Consider the following 13,786-nt stretch of genomic DNA (forward strand, 5'->3'; position numbering starts at 1 on the left):
TTCCAAGGTGACACTTTCAAGAATCCTTTGTCATAGACTTGAAATTCTATTTCTTTTCATTTCAAATCAGCGTGGAACTTTTGACGATTAGAGGCTGATTTCAAGCTGTCTCGAATTACCTTCAGTTTTTCCTTGGTCTCTCGGACGAAGTCAACCCCGTGTAACTTTTTCTCACTGAGTTCTGTCCAATACAATGGAGTTCTACATTTGCATCCATACTAGGCTTCATATGGTGCCATTTTAATACTAGACCGATAACTATTATTATAAGCAAATTCAACCAAAGGCAAATACCTTTCCTAGTTACCTTCAAACTCAAGTACACAACGCCGAAGCATATCTTCCAAGATTTGTATTACCCATTTAGATTGAACATCTGTCTGGGGATGAAATGCAATGCTAAAGTGTAACTGAGTACCCAAAGCTTCTTGCAATTTGCTCCAGAATCGAGATGTAAACCGAGAATCCCTATCTAAAACAATAGAGACAGGCACTCCATGCAATATGACAATCTTAGAAATGTATAATTCAGCCAATCTATCCAAGGAATAATCTATACGTACCGGAATAAATGTGTAGACTTTGTCAACCAATCAACGATTACCCAAATGACATTCTTCTTCTTTGGAGACAACGGTAATCCCGTTACAAAGTCCATGGTAATTTTTTCCCATTTCATTCTAGTATCATAACTGGCTGTAATAGTCCAGAAGGCAACTTATGTTCAACTTTTACTTGTTAACATATCAAACACTTAGATACAGATTCAGAAATATCTCGTTTCATTCCCAGTCACTAGTACATCTTTTTCAAATCATTATACATGTTACCACTGTGAGCTTCATTCAAAATCTTCTGTACTAGTTCTGAACCTTTCGGTACACATACTCTGCCTCTGAATAACAAACAATCATCAGTCCCGATTTGAAATTCTGAGTCAAGAGTCAATTCACTTTATACCTGTTTGGCTTGCAACTTATTATCATTTTTTAAGCTTCAAAGATTTGTTGCAAAAACATTGGGCTAGCTTTTAACTCGGCTATGATTGAACGATCATCAGACAACAATAATCGGGTATTCATTACTCATAGAGTATACAAGGATTTTCTACTCAAGGTATCTGCCATTACATTGGCTTTCCCTGGATGGTAGTCAATAACAAGATCATAATCTTTCAATAACTCAAGTCATCTGCGTTGTCTCAAATTCAAATCTTTCTGTGACATCAAATAGTTCAGACTTTTATGATCAGTGAATATGTGACATTTTTCCCCAAACAAGTAATGCCGCTAGATTTTCAATGCAAACACTAGGGCTGCCAATTCAAGATCATGTGTCGGGTAGTTCTTTTCATATGGCTTTAGCTGTCTTGAAGCATAGGCTACTAATTTACCATCTTGCATCAGAACATAGCTTAAACCATGCAATAACGCATCACTGTAAACTACAAATTCCTCACCTAATTCTAGCTACACTAACACTAGAGCTTCTATCAATAAAGCTTTTAATTTGTCAAAACTCTGCTGACATTTATCAGCCCACTCAAATTTTACATCTTTTTGTAGCAGACGAGTCATCGGTGAAGTTATCATTAATTTTTTTTACAAATCTCCGATAATAACTAGCTAGTCCCATAAAACTTCAGACTTCAGACACATTCTTCGGTGGCTTCCAATTAACAATGACTGAAATTTTATTCTGGTCTACCCTGACACCTTCAGCAGACACAATATGCCCAAGGAAACTACCTGTAGCCAAAATTCACATTTACTGAATTTGGTGTACAATTGTTTCTCTTACAAGGTTTGCAACACTATTCTCAAATGTTCAACATGTTCATTTTCATCTCGAGAGTAAACCAAAATATAATCTATAAATACCACTACAAACATGTCTAAATACGGGCTAAAATTCTGTTCATCAAATCCATAAACACTGTAGGTGCATTTGTCAAGTCGAATGGCATCAGAAGAAAATCACAGTGTCCATACTTGGTTCTAAAAGTTGTCTTTGGCACATCCGATTCTTTTACCTATAGTTGATAATAACCAGAACATAGATCAATCTTCGAAAATACAGTGGCACATTTTAACTGGTCAAATAAGTCATCAATACAAAGCAATTGATACTTGTTCTTTATTGTAGATTTATTGAGCTATCTATAATCAATACACAGCCTCAACGATCCATTCTTCTTCTTTACAAATAGAACCGGCGCACCCCATGGTGAGAAACTAGGTCGAGCAAAACCTCTGTCAATCAACTCTTCAACTGTACTTTCAGCTCTTTCAATTCAGTAGGAGTCATTCTGTAAGGTGCTATAGATATAGGTGTTGTACCTAGAACAAGATCTATAGAGAATTCCACTTCTCTATTTGGTGGTAAACTAGGTAATTCTTCTGGGAATACATGAGGAAATTCACATACTACTGGTACTGATTGAATCTTTGACGAAGGTACTTTAGTATCCATCATATACACAAGATAAGCATCGTACCCCTTTCTAACATATTTCTGTGCTGACATTGTTAAAATCACATTAGGTAGTCCATCTAGTTTATCAAATTCAACACAAAGAAATTCACCATTCTCATATTTCACTACAATATATTTCTGTTTACAGTTTATCACTGCATCATATCTAGTTAACCAATCTATTCCCAAAATCACATCAAATTCATCAAATGGCAATAGTATCAAGTTAGCCGAAAAGTGGTAACCTTTTACCATCAACAGATAGCTCTTACAGACTTTATCCACCATAACACACTGGCCCAAGGGTTTGAAACTTTAACCATAAATTCAACGAATTCAACAGGTGAATTTTTAACAGTCACTAAGTTCGTGCATATGTATGAATGTGTGGAATCGAGATCAATAAAAGTAGTAATATCAGTATCAAGTAAAGAAAATGTACCAGTAATGACGTCTGGTGTAGAGGCATCTTTTCTAGCACGAGTAGCATATGTCCTTGCAGGTGTTCGTGCCTTTGATCTAAATGTTGTATCCTTAGTAGTACCTCGACAACCGTTAACATTGCCGAGATGGTGGAGTGGTTTGTCCCTCAAGACAAGATTACTCAGCCTCGGAGCTAGTTTTATTTCTTTTTCAACTCTTTCGAGACAATCCCTAAGAAAATGGTCAAGTGAATAACATCCAAAATAAGCTCCACTTCTAGACCGACATTTCCCATGATGAAACTTGTTATAATGTTTACATTTTGGTTTGGGGTTACCAACATTAACCACATTAGTCACAGATGGAGATGAAGACCTCGGGTTAGAATGTTGAGAGTCCCGCTTTCTTCCAGAATATCCTATAGAGGTGGTCACGCGATCATAATACTTCTTTAATTTATTAGAAGCAAATGATTGTGACTTATTCATAGTCTTTTTTCCAAAAACCCGAGCCTCTCTTTCGGCTTGTTTCTTTTCTTTACTCAATTCCTCAGCTTTGTGGGCTCGATCAACTAACACTGTAAATTCCCTTATCTTGAGAATTCCAATCAACAATTTGATGTCTTCATTTAAACCCTTTTCAAAGCATTTACACATATCAGCCTCAGTTAGAACCCATTCTCTGGCATACTTGCTCAGCCGAACAAATTCTCGTTCATATTTGAATACAGTCATGTTTTCTTGTTTGAGCTTTAGAAATTCTTTCTTTTTCTGATCCATAAACTGTAACATCCCATATTAGGGCTTAGTCAGAATAGTGGTTTTGGGACCACAAACCCGATATTAAAATAATTATTTTATGATCATTATGAGGTATAGGGTATGAAAATAAGCATGTGTTAATGTTTCATGAAGAAATTCTATGTGTAAGGCGTCCAATTGGAAATTAAGGACTAAATTGAATAAATTTCAAAACTTGGATTCTAGAAGAAAATTGAATGAAATCGATTATCAAGAAAAATAAAGTTCGAGTTTAAACCGGGGAAAGAACAAGTTTGTGAACCAAATCGAACTATTAGCCATTTTGTACTGATGTAAGTTCGTATGTTAAAAATAAGCTTTAGAATAATTTTATGCTTTAATATTGCATGAATTGTATGTTTGATTATGTGAATGAGTATAATTCTATGAATGAGTTCGATGACGATTCGACAAGTGAGAAGTCCCGTTGAACCTTGGGAATAGATTAGGAAACAAGTGACATGTCACTAGGGTCATTATGTGTTCTGTGATTATGTGATCCGGGTGCTGGTCTTGTACGTCCTACCAGTGGCTGAGTATACCGGCATATGTTGGGAATACTTGACAGCTTGTGTGAGTAGCACTGTGTAGCTACGTCTTGACTGATAGCTCGTGTGAGCAGGCCCATCGATAGCTCGAGAGCAAGCAATTATCTGATATGAGATTGAGGTAGCATTGGCTATGTATGTGGCACTTGGTGTGCAAAAATCCCAAGTATCCGACATTATTATTCCGAGTGGTTCACAGGTATTTCAAAGATAAGAATATGTGTAAATTCATTTCAAGATGGTTTAGGTATGTACATAAAACCCCTATTTATTAAATGCTCGAAACGATGAATATGACATAAGTTTTGTGGTGGAATGAGTAATGATCATGAGACTACGGTAAATTTACATTTAATTATGTTATAATATTTAAATGTTATATGCATGGTAAGGTTGCTTATTTCTTGCATACGAGCTTACTAAGCTATATAGCTTACTCCGTTTATTTTTCATATTTTATAGTGTCCCCAAGCTAACTCGGATTGGAGATCGTCGAAGATTCGAATCACACTATCAAACTCTCATTTTTGGGTATTGATGATCTTAGTATTTTGAAAGTATGACATGTATAAAGACTTGGTCATTTTGTTATATGTGTCATTATGATTTTAGCCAATGTATTGGCTTGTAATTGTCACAGGCTTGATTTGATATTTGGCAGTGTAAATTGGCTTATTTTGGCTAACATAGTTGTAAGCCTAAGTATATTCATATATGTGCCAATGTCTTTGGTGATATGGTCATGGTATGCTTGGTGAATGATGGAATGTGATTCATAGCATGAATGTGAAATGTTTGGAAAATGTGACATATTGATGAGATGACAAATTGTGCACAATTACGTGTCTTGAAAGTAGTAAATTGAGGCTTAATGAATATGAAATTCGCATGATTGATTTAGGGCATAATAAATGTTATGAGTATGATAGATGTTGCTATTGTATTGGCATGTGTTGGTCATAATTGTGGGTGTTTTGGTTGACTAAATATATTATGTTTTGTACCATTGAATTGGTGAATGTGTATGTGTGAATGAGGGTGGCAATTGGCTTGGTCAATAGCCTTTATTTTGTCCACACGGGTAGACACACGGCCTGTCCCATGGGCATCTGTTTTGGCCGTGTATCCCCTGCACCATAATTTTGAGAAATAGAATGCTTAGAATTAGGCACACAGGTAGAGACACGGCTGTATGTCTTAGCCATGTGATGGACACGGCATCAGACATGGGCGTGTGCTCCAGGCGTGTGAAGTCTGCACCTACTTAATGATAATTTAATTACCCACATGACCTAGCACATGGGCATGTGACTTGGCTGTCTGACATCCATTTGTTCATGCATTGCAAAGCAGAGAGTTACACGGGTTTGGGACAAGGGCGTGTGTGACCACACGGCCTGCCCACACGGGCGTGTCCTAAGCCACACGGGCGAGTGAACCTTGTTCATAGCAAAAATTATTTAAGTTTTGTAAAAATTTCCTAAGTGCTTGGTTCAGTCCTGAACCACTTCCGAAGTATGTTCGAGCCTCGTAGGCTCGTATTAGAGACTTATGATTAAATACAAATAGTTTTAATTTGGATGTAAATTCATGACTCAAAATTGTATGCTTGCTTGTGACGTGAGTCCGATAATGCCTAGTATCCTGTTCCGACATTGAATATGGATAAGGGGTGTTACAACGATGCTCCAATGATCATCCAACCTTCACGAGCTTTTGAGTACTATAAAACAGGGGAAAAAAATAGAGTAAGCATTACATGCTTAGTAAGTTCGTATAACAGAAACTAAACTTACCAATCCTATTTATTAAATCTAAGCAAACAATGTCATGTTTCCATCCATTTGGCTAAATTGCCTGATCACATACATTCAATCAAACAAGTTAGTCACCAAAATCTTCATATCAATCAAGTAACATAATCAAGCAATATTCTTCAAGTCATTATCATTTCATCTCAAGATTTTCATGCCATGTCAAGGGTTTTATGTCCGTTGAATCATTAAATTTCCAATGGTCACTCAAGTGGTACACTCAGGGTGTACGATTCAATAATCCGTCAATTTCTTATTCAAGGGTACCCATTAGGGCACTTAACCAAGAAACACTCTCTCGAGCTACATATCTTATAACAGGATTACTAGTCTAGGCTAAATCCTAATCATAATGTATGCTCGAGAGGTATTATATTGGGATACCCATTTGGGCTAAATTCTTTCTATAACATGGCCAATAGGATTACTTGTCTGAGCTAAATCCCGTCTGCAACAAATGCAGGGCCTTATTAGTTTCGAGAAAGCGCATATATTCATCGGAATTCAACATTCAACTGGGACTTAACATTTATCACCGTTTAAGCATTATATCAAATTTTCCATCATAGTATACAAGAAAATAATATCAATTTAAATCACATTACATACAATACAACATTCAATTAAACATATTACATGCCCGATTAAGTTACACGAACTTACCTTGACACTTGTTCGCAAAAAAAGTCTACTAATTCGAAACTTTTTCTTTTCCTCGATCTAATCTCGAATTAGTATTGTCCAGATCTATATAAATTAATTTAACCATCAATTTCACACATTTCTTATTTAAATGGACTCAATTTATGTCCTAGGCAAAATTACCATTTTACCCCTATCTTTTCCAAATATTCTGGTTGTCCCTAGGCTCGAAAAATGAAACTTGTGCAAATTAATCCCTATTCCAAGCCTAACCAAAGCCCCATTACAAATTTTACAGCACATGTATTCATAAAATTTCAAAATTTTTCATCAAATTTTGCAAGTTTACATTTTAGTCCCTAAATCATGTTTTCATCAAAAATCACTTTGTAAAAGTTGTTTATCTATCAATAATCTTTCATTTTCTACCAAAAATTTCTAATTTTCAGCATATACATCCATGACCCATTTTCATACCTTGATAACTTTTCAAATTAATCACTCAAATAGAGAGATTAAGCTATCTCAATTTCAAAAATACCAAAGTTACTAAAAACGGAATAAGAGAACATACCAATTAGGCCTTGAAAGTTTTTTTTCTCTCTCCTAGGGTTTCCATGTGTTTCAGGTTGAAGATAACATAAAATAAGATGATTTCTTTTATCATACTTTTAATTAATTAAGTATTTTTCTATTTCCAATTTAGTCCTCGCCCTTTTTTATAATTCCATGGATGAGTCACCAAGAAAAATATACATACTATTCTTAATGGTCCAATTACCATATAAGGACTTCTAGTTTTGAATTCCATAACTATTTGATTCTTATAGCTACTAGAATTCAACTTTCATATTTTATGCGATTTAGTCATTCTCGTAATTAAGCACTAAATCGATAAAATTTTCTATCAAAATTTTCACATTACATATCTACCATATTATGAACTATATAATAAAATAAAAAATAAATCATATTTTTGGGTCGGATTTGTGGTCCTGAAACCACTATTTCAATTTCACTGAAAAATGGGCTGTTACAATGGCATCGTAAAGGAAAGTGGGGACCATATTCATGGTGGCTATGGAATCATATGGGGACAGAAGAACACATAGTGTAAGACCTAATCTGGGACTATGGCGTCAAGTGGAGAAAAGGACATGGTTGGGCTAGTACTAAGCGATGAAGGGAAAACCTTAAGACATTGAGTTTAGACTCATCAAAAATGCCATTTACCTAAATATGGAAGCCTTTGCTACTGTTCTCTGTTAAAAAGGAGTCAGCGGGGCTGATTCTAATAAAGTAAAGCCTTAGTGGCTAATTCTGTTTTATAAGAGCCTTTGAGGATGATCTATTCTATGAAAGCACTTATGGCTGAATCCGCTAAATATGGAGTCGTGGCTATTTTTGTTAAAGGACACCTTCACAGTGAATGTTAGGAAAGATGCCTTTGTGGCAAATCTGTAAAGGACACCTCTATGACTATCTTTATTTGTGGAAGCCCTTGCGACTACCTAATGATGTATGGACACCTCTGTGGCTATCAAAGTTAAGTGGATGCCTTCGTGGCTATCTATTGATCAAGCGAGAGTTTGAATTTTTTGGAGACAAGAGAAGATTCTGTAGGTTTCAAGGAAGTATGCCTTCACGATATAGAGTGAAGAATGATCTTCGTAGCAGTAATTGTAACAGCCCGATTCTGGGCCTAGTCGGAACAATGGTTTTAGAACCATAAATTCGAGGTTAGAGAAATTATTTTTAATATTATTTTATGTGTTAAAGCATGATTATATAAGTGCATGAAAATTTTGGTGGACTAATTTTAGCGATTGCTTGCTTAATTTCGAAAAAGGACTAAATCGCATAAAAGGTGAAATTTGTGTTCTACTAATTAGAAGTTTCATATAGCTAGAAACCTTAAATTAGAGGTCCATAATGTGAAAATAGGCATTTAAGAGAGTGATGGCCGGCCATAGAGACAAGAAAATGAGAAGGTCAAATGTTAGGTGAGGTTTTGGTGACAAATTTGACTAGAAATGAAATAAAATAAAGAAAAAAATATCACCTTTTCATCTTCCTCCTTGCCACCAAAATATCAGCAAAAATAGGGGTTTTGGAAGCTTGAAATTTCAGCAACTTCTATCCCTAGCAAGTAAGTGATTTTGATGGTCATTTTTGTTGATTTTTGTGTTTTTGGAACCCTTATAGCTTAATCTAACTAATGAGGGGACTATTTTGCAAAATGGTTGAAAGTATAGGGTTTTTACATGAGAGTATTCATTTTTTCTAAATTTTTATAGAAGAAAATAAATAATGGTTGTTAAATAAACAACTTTTGTGAAGTGGTTTTCGTAAAAACACCAAAAAGGATCATTTTGTGAAGTTTACAAAACAGGTTGCAAATGTGTGAAATAATTGAAATTGTGAGATGCTATAGGCTTAAATTAGTTTTGGATAGGCTTGGTTAATGTGGAAATTCGATGAAAGTCTAAGGGCAAAACGGTCATTTTTTCAAAATAAGAATTATGAAATTTCTTGATTAATGTGATGATTAAATTAGTGAATTTTATCATTATAGATCAAGAAATATGAAATCCGGACCTAGACTGGGGGAAGACAGAGCTAGTAGACTAATTAAAACTAGTCGCCCATATTTTGTATATCAAGGTAAGTTGCACGTAAATATCACAATTCCATTGTTACTATGCATTAAATAATTGATATTGCATGAAATGTTCAATTTTGTTATGAATATACATGACGAGAATTGATGTGGTAAAACTCTTGGTCGAACCATAGGAATAGATCAGATATCCATGCCATGATACTCGGGTTATGTGAGCTAGTGTAAGACCATGTCTGGGACATGGCATTGGCATTGATATGAGAGCTAGTGTAAGATCATGCCTGGGACATGGCATCGACCTCGATATGTGAGCCAGTGTAAGACCATGTTTGGGACCTGACATCGACATTTATATGAGAGCTAGTGTAAGAACCATGTATGGGACATGGCATCGGCCTCGGCATGCGGGCTAGTGTAAGACCATGTTTGGAACATGGCATCAACATCGATATATAAGAGCCAGCATAAAACCATGTCTGTGACATGGCATCAGCATCTTACCCTTTTGTATGAGGCTTATCGGGTATCCATCTATTTTTCCAACTGGTTCAAAAAGTAATTTAAAGATTATATCTTGATTGATAAAAGTTATGATTATGTTGCAAGTGGTATAGGTACCTACATCAAACTCATAAGAATGAGCTCGGGTTACGTATATGAATAGTAAGGATGAAAATGAGTAAGTTATGTCTATAGTCATTCAAGAATCTTGTGCAAGTGTATGATATGTTATGAGTATGATGTTACTTGGTAAAGCGATGTTACTTACTTACTTGTAACTTACTAAGCTTTATGCTTACTTCCTCTCTTTTCCATTTTTCTTATAGTGTCACCAAGTTAGCTTGGGAATCAAGGGACATTGTTGGCATTGATTACACTATCATGTAAAGTTTTTTTGGTATAGTTAGTTTAAATGTTTTGAGCGTGGCATGTATAGGGACTTGGTCTTTTTGTTTAGTGTCATGTTGGTTTAGCCACAAGTGTTGGCTCATATGGATGTGATATTCATTTTGTATAGACTATTGATTTTGGCTAATATTGATTATTATTAAATGCATTTGATGAAAATTCTCATGGATGTGTTTGTTGCATGGTTTGTGCTGATAAGTAGGCGATGTTGTATGTGATAGGAAATAGCTTGGAAATGATGTATGGATGCCTAGGTATTGGCTGATATGGTCATATGTTTATGTGGTATTGGTATTGTTTGACGTTTTTTTAGGTGGGTGTAAGTAAGGGTGGCAAAAAGGCTTGAAAAATAGCCTTGTTTTTGTCCATACAGGTAGACACACGGGCATGTGTCTAGACCGTGTGTGACACACGATCTGCCCTATGGGCATGCAGTCAGGTCGTGTGTCCCCTGCACCTAAATTTGGCAAAATAGAATGCCTAGTAGTAACCACACGAGCAGAGACATGACCATGTGTCTCAACTGTGTAGAGGACACGGCTTAGCACACGGGCATGTGCCCTGGCCGTGTGCCCCTAAATAGTTGATGACGTCAGAAACAGAATGTCAAGGTTTTTGTACACGGGCTGAGACACGGGCATGTCATGGCCGTGTGAGGGACACGAGTAATGGACACGAGCATGTGCCAAGCCGTGTGAAAACCCCTGTAGGTTTGAATCGAGAAATAAATTCGCACGAGCTAGGGACATGGGCGTGTCCCGATATGTTCAGGCCATGTGAGCCACATGGGCCTTCAACATGGCCATGTTAAGAGGATACATGGGCATGTCGCCCTCCCACATGGGCGTGTGCCATTGTTTGCATTAAAATTATTCAAAGTTTTCTAAAGTGTTCGGTTAACTCTCGAAACATTTCCAAAGTGTGTTTTATGTAGGTTCATATTAGGGTCGTTAAGAGGAAGTTTGAAAGTTTTAATTTGAGCAAAATTCTATGACCCAAAATTGTTTGTATGTATATGTTTAAGTCTAGTAACGCCTCGTATCCTATCCTGGCATGTGATATGGGTAAGGGGTGTTACAATGTTACAGTAATTGTGGATAACACTGATTGGGTGGATTCTAAGAAAGAAAAGTTGAGATTTGAACGCAGGTAGAAAAGGGGTAGCTTCACTAAGTTCTATCAAACTTACCCCTGTGCATTTTATGTTTCAAGTATGAAGGAGGTTGAGAGGGTTGATGCCAGGGCTACGCCAAGGAAAGGGCAAAGTAGGACACTTATGCATACAGAGTGCAACCACACAAGTGTAATCAAGCTTTAAGAGTATGAAATTAAATTACAGAGGGTGATGTACGAACCCCATTGTACGTATAGAATGGGTTATCCACGTAATAGTAGTTAATGCCGTAGCCTAAAAAAATTTGAAGAAAGAGTTGGGTCAAATTTATATATAGATACATATGTATGTATTTCTTTAAAAGAGTCAGCCAACTGTAAGGGCGTGATAAGTATTTGTATGTATTAGTTTACTTAGACTTAAGTTAATTTTTATTAAATAAAAGAAGAGGTATTATTCAGCATAAAAAGTGTTTGTAAATGCCAAATGGTATGAGTCTAAAATTTTAGTAGTAACACCCAAGATCCGGATCCGGTCCATCGAGTCAAGTCGAGGGCGTTACAATAGGTGTGATTGATTCCATTCATTTAACAACTCGGATCTAGTAAAATAGAAAGCGTAAGTATTGTTTGTTACGAGTAACTACATATTATTGTTTTCATTAAGAGGAAAGGTAATGGCTAATTGTTCTAGTGTTTTGTTAAGAGCATAAGTGTGGTTTGTTGTGAGTAACTTAGTCTAGAAGCCTGCTTGATTAAGCTATTAAGGAAGAACACTCCTTTTAAGTGGACAGATAAACAACAGGCCAGTTTCAAAAGGTTAAAATCCATGTTGACGAAGGCTCCCGTTTTGATTAAGCCATAATTTGGAAAAGACTATGTAGTATACATTGATGCTTTGCATGCTGGGCTTGGGTGTGTTCTGATGCAGGTAAAGTGGTAGCTTATGTATCGAGACAACTTAGGCCACATGAGCGAAATTATTTGACTCATGATTTGGAGTTGGCATCTATCGTTTTTGCTCTTAAAATTTGGAGACATTACTTGTAAGGTGAGAAGTGTATTATTTATACAGATCACAAGAGTCTCAAATACCTTCTTACCCAGAAAAAAAACTTAATTTGAGGTAATGCAAATGGATTGATTTGCTAAAGGATTATGATTGCATGATTGAGTATCATCCTAGCAGGGCTAATGTAGTGGCCGATGCCTTGAGCAAAAGAGCGATGTTTGAGTTGAGGGGTTTTGGGTTCAGGAAATCAGAGATAAGCAATGATTGGATGATTCTTTAGAGCCTCAATTTAAGCAAGTTTAGGACGGTTGGACTGAAGGCTTTAGGATTAATTCTGATGGTATCTTGTGTTTAAGAGGCAAATATTATGTACTGAATTATTAGAGTTTGCAACAGTCTATACTATAAGAAGTGCGTGGTATCCCTTGTACTATTCGTCCTTATGGTAATAACATTTACCATGACTTGAGGGAATTGTATTACTGGCTGGGTCTTAAGCATGAAGTAATAGAAATTATGTCAAAGTGTTTTGACTTGCCAACAGATTAAAGTTGATCAGTTTCAGTTGGGGTTATTGCAGCCGATTTGAATTCTGCAATGGGAATGAGAGAGAGTGACCATGGATTTTTTAATGAGTTACCCTTAACACCAACTAAGAAAAATTTATTTTGGGTCATTTTGGATAGATTGACCAAATATGCCCACTTCATAGCGGTCCACACTAATTATTCTCTTCAGAAGTTGGATAAGGTCTACATTTCTAAGATAGTGAGATTTCATGTGGTGCTAGTGTCATTTGTTTTAGACTGGGATCCCCATTTTACATCTCGGTTCTAGAAAAAGTTGTATGAGGATTTGGGTTAGACTTCAGTACAACATTCCATCTACAGTCAGATGGTCAGGCTGAGAGGTTCATTTAGATTTTAGAGGATATGCTGAGGAGCTGTGTGATTGATTTTCAAGGTAGTTTGGAAGAGCTTGTCTAGATTTTAGATCGTTAGATTAGGGTTCTGAGGAGGAAGCAGATTCCTTTGGTTAAGGTGCTTTGAAGGAATCTTGGCACTAAAGAGGCTATTTAGGAGCTAGAGGACTTGATTTGGCTTAAATATCCTCATCTCTTTGAATCAGATAAATTTCGGGGCTGAAATTTCTTTAAGGGAGAGAATTGTAACATCTCAAATTTCTTTTAATTATTAATTTGTAGCATTGTTTCAAGAATGAGCTATTGGCCTTATGGTTAAGAGAAAACAAGGAGAGTGTAATTGGCTTAGTGACTCGAGTTTGATTCTCTTCCCTTGCAAATTGTTAATTTTTGATAGATTTTTTCCCTTCTCCTATTTTTTCCCCCTAGCCTAGTTAACTTAGGTATAAATACAACATTTTCACTTATTTCTCAGCCTTTTATCATCTTTTGTTTGTTTTAGTCG

Source organism: Gossypium hirsutum, chromosome A02, assembly GCF_007990345.1.
Source record: "Gossypium hirsutum isolate 1008001.06 chromosome A02, Gossypium_hirsutum_v2.1, whole genome shotgun sequence".
Lineage (NCBI taxonomy): Eukaryota > Viridiplantae > Streptophyta > Magnoliopsida > Malvales > Malvaceae > Gossypium > Gossypium hirsutum.